This window comes from Pleurodeles waltl, chromosome 5, assembly GCF_031143425.1.
Source record: "Pleurodeles waltl isolate 20211129_DDA chromosome 5, aPleWal1.hap1.20221129, whole genome shotgun sequence".
In the NCBI taxonomy this organism is placed as follows: domain Eukaryota; kingdom Metazoa; phylum Chordata; class Amphibia; order Caudata; family Salamandridae; genus Pleurodeles; species Pleurodeles waltl.
Window position 1 is genome coordinate 822260927 of NC_090444.1, and position 7312 is coordinate 822268238.

General features: G+C 43.8%; 1 long non-coding RNA gene across 3 annotated transcripts in view; it reads left to right on the forward strand.

The window, feature by feature from the left end:
• The window catches only part of LOC138297320 (uncharacterized), a 37318-nt gene extending 37024 nt beyond the window's left edge, over nt 1–294 (forward strand). For 2 of the 3 annotated variants that reach the window (XR_011204024.1, XR_011204023.1), the window contains one exon: nt 56–294. This is a non-coding gene — a long non-coding RNA (uncharacterized lncRNA). Of the gene's footprint in view, nt 1–51 lie in introns of all 3 variants that reach the window. The other variant, XR_011204022.1, reaches the window with a different exon arrangement.
• Nucleotides 295–7312: the final 7018 nt, after the last annotated feature.

The following is a 7312-nucleotide window of genomic DNA, read 5'->3' on the forward strand; positions in this document are numbered from 1 at the left end:
TTTTGGAGGGCTGCAATGATGTCCTTTCTCTTCTTTTCTTGCGACTTGGAGACAGAACCTTCCAAACAGGAGTGATGGCTAAGTGGGACAGCTGTGTTCGCAGAAAGAAAAAGAGCGATGGAACGTTGTCAGGGTTCTTTGAAGGGCGACGCTGGCACATGATATTGGACGCGGTGTTATTATTGTTGTGACTTTGAAGCACAATGGGAAATGAAGTTCTTTCCCCCATGTTATTAACTTCAAGTTATATTTCAAATGGCTGCTGTGAAAATAAAACAAGAGAGAACAGCCTAATCCTCGCCTCTGTGTCATTAACAGAATTTAAACTTTCTGTTACGATAGCTAGGAAAGTTTTCATTCCTTCTCATCAACTTCATTGGCATCTGCTAAGTTCCCAATCACAAGTCTACCATCTACCAATCTGGGAGAGCAATCTATGTTCTGAGACCGTACACACTCTAACCACCTGTGACTGCCAGTTATATTTTTATAGTCAAGTAGACATGCAAAACGTTTTTTAGCAGTATAACATCAGTATTGCCTGTGTAATAATGATTGACCTGTGTCCCTTAAGTAGATACCAGATCTCATGACTTCACTTATGTTGAAGTGCCCATATTGCTAGGTTCAACCTGCTCCTATCCATCAATTCATAAATGTGTTACTGTCTTTCAAAGCACCTGTTGGACAGAAGCCCGACCCAATGCATCTTGGATCAGTGGCGATCACTATGCAGTTTTAAAAAGTATCCCAGCACCCTGCCGTCCACTATCTCAACTAGTGCCACCAAGCAGGACGAAGAAGAGATTGTTGCACTGTCCCATACTGCTGATGAGGGCTATCCTACCAGCAAGACTTCATTCAATTATAATGAGCCCTACTGTTCTTTCATAAGTAGGTCGCTGCAGCCAATTCAGCTCTCTAAGCAGCCCCCTATGTTGCAGCCCACCAGGAAAATGCTAGAGTGGCACATTGGCTAGTTGGGTCTTCTATTTATTCTCAGCCCTACCCATGGAGTGCAGGGAGTTAATAAACCTAATGTTCACCTGCACTATTGATGTTTTCAAGTGCATGAGGAAGAAACCTCTGATTAATAGGCAAATCTCTAAAAAAGCATGGCTGCAGCAATAAAAATATTCCTGTGATATAAAACATTTGATCCACCTTTAGTAGTCTATGGAGTTTCATCTGTTGATGAACAATGATTTGTTGTATTCTAAAGGCAAGGAGGATTGCCAGAAAATAATGCACTACACAAAAAATAATGCACTGCGATATCTGTTTCTCCCTCCTGTAGACTTGTGAATTTTTATGTCTTGTCTACCAGAGAGCACAAGCTGTTTGCGAAAAGGCCTACTGACTTCTTACGTTGGACGAAGACTCTGCTCATTGTTTACCATTGATTGGCTTTATTGTCACTCTCAATTGCTTGCTTTTTGTTTGCCAAATTGTGCGGGCTTTGCTTCCTTTTCTTATGTTTTTCCCACTCATGGAGCCTGGACTTGTGTCCATCCACTGCTTATTTTTCGGGCACAACTTTTTCCTTTTTGATGAAACACTCCATTACAGTGCACGTGTTTCACAACTGTCTCCCTTATGTACTTCTCTTCCCCCCTCTGCCGCTTTCCATGTTGGTCTCTCTCGCCAATGTGTTTCTTACCCACTCACCTGCGTGTTGTGGTCACTCTTGTGTGATTCTCAACCCCCGATCATTGCATTCACGCCCATCTGCTTCTCCATCCCAGCTCTATGTTCCTCTCTCTAGCGCGCATGCTTCTCTTCCCTCCTACGCTCCAAGTTTATCTCCCTCGCCCTTATTGCTTTCCCCAGTCTCAGTGTAGCCCCCATTGCTTCCTTCCCCCACATACATGTTACTCCCTTCCACCCATATGTTTAGGGTGACCACCTGTCCGTAAATTTCACGGACTGTCCGTAATTTCGCCCTGCCGTCCGTGTCCGTGATGAAAGCCTTAACGGACGGCATTTGTCCGTAATTTTAGCCTTTCACCTAAAGGGCAACGGAGGCAGGGCGAAATTACGGGCAGATCAGTTTCCCCAGCTGGACTGAAAGGCTGGGAGTCTCCTGTGCTCTGAGGTAAGGGCAGACAGATAAGAATCAGACATTCTAGACAGGGGGTCTCCTTCCCTAAAGACATGCAAATGTGCCCAACTGGGAAATCTGCATTGACTTTACTAAAAGGAGTCACTTGAAGTTTTCTGGTGACAAAGATATTTCTTTTAGAGAGGTATTGTAATGGTGTTCCAAGGTGAGCTGTGGAGTGTGTGGTTTTAATGGAGTGTTATAATTTTTTTTAGTACTAAGTTTAAACTGTATATTATTCAAATCGGTATTTGAGAAGCACTTTTTTTTTATTTAACCAAAATGTATTTGCGCATTTTGTAGCAGCCTTTATTATGATGTAATTGTATTTTTCACAGTTCTTTCAGGTACCTCGGTACCTCATAGTACTAACAAACATTGGCAAAGCCAATAGGTCTCATCTACGAAAGAGTTATTGGCTTTGCTAATGTGTTTTAGCCATTAGCCATGTTATACACCAGAGTAGCTGCTGTTCAGCATGGCTTAAAGTTAGTGGCATAATTGTGTGGAGTGGAGTAGAGTGGCATAGGAGCAGTGGCGTAGAGCCCAGTGGTGCAAAGTACAGTGCAGTGGGGTACAGTGCAGTTGTTTAGAGTGCGTTAGCATAGAGTGCTGTGGTTTAGGGTGCAGTGGCATGGAGTGGCGTGGGACAGAGTAGAGTGGCATAGAGTGCAGTGGAGTAGAGTGTCGTACAATGGAGTAGCAGTAGTGTAGAGTGGTGCAGTGGCATAGATTGCAGAGTAGACTCATGTTGCAGGGAGTGCAGTGGCGTAGTGTAGAGTGGTGCAGAGTAGAGCAAAGTGCTGTAGAGTGGAGTGATGCAGAGTAGAGTGACATAGAGTGCAGTGGCATAGAATGCAGTAGTACATAGTACATTGGTGTATAGTACAGTGGTGGAGAGTGCAACGCTGCAGAGTAGAGTGTCAGTGCAGTGATGTAGAGTGGAGTAGAGAGGCACAGAGAGCAGTGGCGTAGAGTACAGTGGTACAGAGTAGAGGGCAGTGGCGTACAGTGCAGTTGTTTAGAGTGCATTGGTGCAGGGTGCAGTGGCATAGAGTGGCACGGGGTAGAGTTACATAGAGTGCAGTGGAGTAGTGTGGCATACAATAGAGTGGCAGAGAGTGCAGTAATGGAGAATGGCGCAGTGTCATAGAGTGCAGAGTAGACTCATGTGGCATAGAGTGCAGTGGTGTAGAGTGGTGCAGAGTGGAGTATTGTAGAGTGGTGTGGAGTAGAGTATAGAGCCTCATGTGGCATAGAGTGCAGTGGCATAGAGTAGAGTGGTGTAGAGTGCAGAGTTTCAGAGTAGAGTGTCAGTGCAGTGGTGTAGAGTGGTACAGAGAACAGTGGCATAGAGTACAGTGGTGCAGAGTAAAGGGCAGTGGCATACAGTGCAGCTGTTTAGAGTGCACTGGCGTAGAGTGCCATTGCATAGAGTGGCATTGGGCAGAGTAGATTGGCATAGAATGCAGTGGAATAGAGTATATTGGTGCAGAGTGCAGTAGTACAGAGCAGAGTGTTGTAGAGTATAGTGGCGGCCAGTGCAGTGTTGCAGAGTGTCAGCTTGCAGTGGTGTAGAGTGCATTGAACTAGAGTGCAGTGGTCAGAGTGGTATAGAGTACAGTGGCGTAGAATAGATTGTTTCACAGTAGAGTGCAGTGGCATAGAGTAGAGAGGTGCAGGGTAGAGTGCAGTGGCATAGAATGCAGTGGCACAGAGTGCAGTGGCATAAAGTAGATTATTTCACAGTAGACTGAGGTGGCCTAGAGTGAAGAGGTACAGGGTAGAGTGGAGTTGCATAAATTGGCATAGAGTGTGATGGCATAGAGTAAAGTAGTGTAGAGTACCGTGGCATAGAGTGCAGAGGTGCAGAGTAGATTATAGTGATGTACAGTGTATTGATGTAGAGTGCAGGGGCATAGAGTTGAGGGTTACAGAGTAAAGTGTATCAGCATAGAGTGTATTAGCTTAGAGTGCAGTGGCGTACAGTGCAGTGTTGCAGAGTGGCAGAGAGTGGAGTTGTGTGGATTAGATTGGTGTTGCCTAGACTGGAGTGGTATGGCGTGCAGACGAGCAGAGCACAGTGGTGTAGAGAGGCGTAAAGTGCAGTGGCATAGAGTAGAGTGTTACAGAGTAGAGTAGAGAGGCATAGTGTGAAGTAGCATAGAGTGCAGTGGCAAATTGTGGAGTGGTTCCGAATGGAGAAGAGTGCAGTGGCATGGAGTGGAGTAAAGTAGAGTGATACAGAGTAGGGTGCAGTGGCGTATAGTGGTGCAGAGCAGAGTGGAGTGCAGTATGGATGGTATGCCAACACACTGCCATTACAGACAACACATTTTTGATTGAAATGACCATTACATTTGCACAGATATACAGTTTTTCAAATCAAACTATACTGTGCACAGACGATGATGTGTGGAAATTGCATCACCTAATGCAATGATTTGTTTTAATCATGTAAAGGTATTTGTTTCCAGCACAGTTCAGAATTAACAAAAATGTGCTTGATTTGTGCTTCTAATTCTGATATATTCTGGGGAAAGTCCAGTATTTTAGTCCATATCTTGCAGAGGTTTGGCCACATCAATCACCCAGGTAGTATGACGAGAAGACCTGGAGTGGTTTCCATGTTGCAGGATAGGTCTGTACACCCATTCTATTAGTTTGCCACCATTTCCCATGATACAGAGCTTCTGGCACACCTCTTGTAGGGTTAGTGCTAGGTGGCAGACATGAAATAGGGCATTTAATTATTATTTAAGGTGGTTGTAAGTAAGGAGTTGACCGGGGTGAAGATGGTAGTCTGCCACAAGGGTTTGGAAATTTAGTAGCTCACTGTTCAGAAACAAAGTCCCCAATTTTAAGACACCTGCAACATGCCACTGATGGAGTTGCTCTGAGCACAGCCATCCTGTGCGAGTGGGATGGCTTAGCAAAGGTAGTGCAGGAGCATAGGGTTTCTTCGTGTCAGTGAGTTTACAGGTTCTAGCAAGGCAAGAGAAAGCCGTGCATGATAACCCCGGATGGTGATCCGTAGAATGGTCAGTAGGAAACAATGAGCAGTGCATTAAGCCTTTCTTAAAAGTCTTTACTTGTAAACCCCATCTCATGCAGGGAGGTGGGCAGAAAGCCAGTGAGACACCCATTGAACCTGTACAGCTGAATAATAGCATTCTAAGTCCAGAAGACCTAATCCACCCGCAGTCACAGTTAGCTTTAGAGTGGAAAGAGCTCCCGATGGCGCCGCAGTGACCAAATCAGATGTGTGGCCTGTCTGAAGAAGGAATGAAGGATGACCAGGGGAACGTTTGCAAAATAATACTATCATTGGGGTAGCACACCATCTTCACTAGTGCCACATGACCTCTACAGAAAGCAGAAGAGAAGACCAAAAAGCAAACTGGGCTTGGAGGGACCGTTCGCTCTGCCAAGATTTTCATCCTGGAAATCAGTGTAAGAATGGTAGATATTAATCATTAGGTATCAAAAGGTAACTGGTTCCCAGTTCAATCTGAGATCTAATTGTATATAAAGGCAAAAACAGTGGCATATGTTAAAGAAACACTAATTAAATTTAAAAATTTGTAAATTTTGTTTGTGCAATTTACATCCCAAATATTTTGAAGATTCTATGTGTACTTGACACTTAGGGATAACCCAGATCTCTAGTTTGGCTTTTGCTCAATTTCAAAACCATATAAAGACATGGACAAAGCAGGCAATTGCCTTGCACAACCTTGCAAGGGGTCTGGCACCTGCTCACCCTTCAAAAGCACTAACAGCGGACCATTGCACCAGAAGAGTTTGCCAAGGTGGATGGGTGTTGCTTGTTAAACCACTTGACAGTGCCCCTTCTGTTTCGCTCCTGTGTGCAGAGACAACTCCCCAGGTACCCAATACCTTCGAATAGTCTTGGTGGACCCATCTTGTCTGATTTTAGGAACTGTCCCACCCTGTTCTTCTATTCTTTATTTATCCAGTTTTTAGCAACAACCCCTTGAATTACTTGCCGTGGATCTCCCATTTGCTCTTGATTTCATCCTCCTCTTTTATTATCTTTGATTGGTAGTCCGGGCTCCCATTTCTGAGATAAATGTAGAGTCCCAGGCATACACTCTAATGCAGTGAGACTACAGACAAGTTATGGGTACATCACATCCTGACATTAGGTGTGAGACTGTCGCCCACACCATCTGCCATGCCTCTTTAAAAAAACATAAGGTTGAAAGTCCATGGGTGGTTGGGGTAAGCCAGATGTTTCTGTTCAATTTGTTTAAACTAGCATAAGGTTAATTACCTTAGTGTTTCCCAAACTGTTTGCCAGGGGTTTTAAAATGTTCAGAAACATAATCAAAATGTTGCTGTTACTTTCTCTTCAGGAAAGATCGGGTAGATTTGGGTAGGGGTGATGGCCTTGCCGCAGTACTGAAGGGCATTCATTTACTACTGAACAAGGACGTAATTTGACACCGAATGTAGCATACCAGGAGGCAATCACAAAAAGACCACAGTGAATAAATAGTGCTATGTTAAAAAAGAGTGAATAAATGCAATGACAACATAGTGAGGCATGGCCTCTCTTGCGTGTGTCTGTAAAACTGACGTTTGTTCTTGAATTGTGTCCTGAATTTTGACCCTTTGTCCTGAATTTTGACCCTTTGTCCTGAATTTTTTACAGTCCTGTCCAGAATTTGCCTCAATGCCAGGTGGTCACCCTACATATGCTCCATGTTGCACCCCCCTACCTGCAGTCTGAAAAATGGAAAAATACTTTTGTGCTACCTTTTTTATATCTACTGGTCCTACTTGGATTGCTAAATACTATGAAAAAAAGCACCCGCATCATTTTTAGGCATGTGCATGTGTGGTGTGTATACTCACAAAATGAGGTGACTGCGTCAGAGCATTTTGTTTCCTCTTTAGCATTACAGCACAGCATCGGGTACGTGTACAGCATCACTAAAAACCATTAGCGAAGCCAACAGGTCCCAAAGGTGAAACCTGCTGGCTTTGACAATGCTTGTTTAGATTCTGCTGTTAGAGCCAGTAGAACAAAACTCTTTTAAATATTTGTTTTATTTCTATCATTTTGCAGTGGTTTTACTGAATTTAACAAACTTACTTACTATGTAGAAACATTTGACTTGTTCTAAAAAGAATTAACATGTTGATCATAAATATAAAATGTTGGCAGACTCTAGCAAACTCATG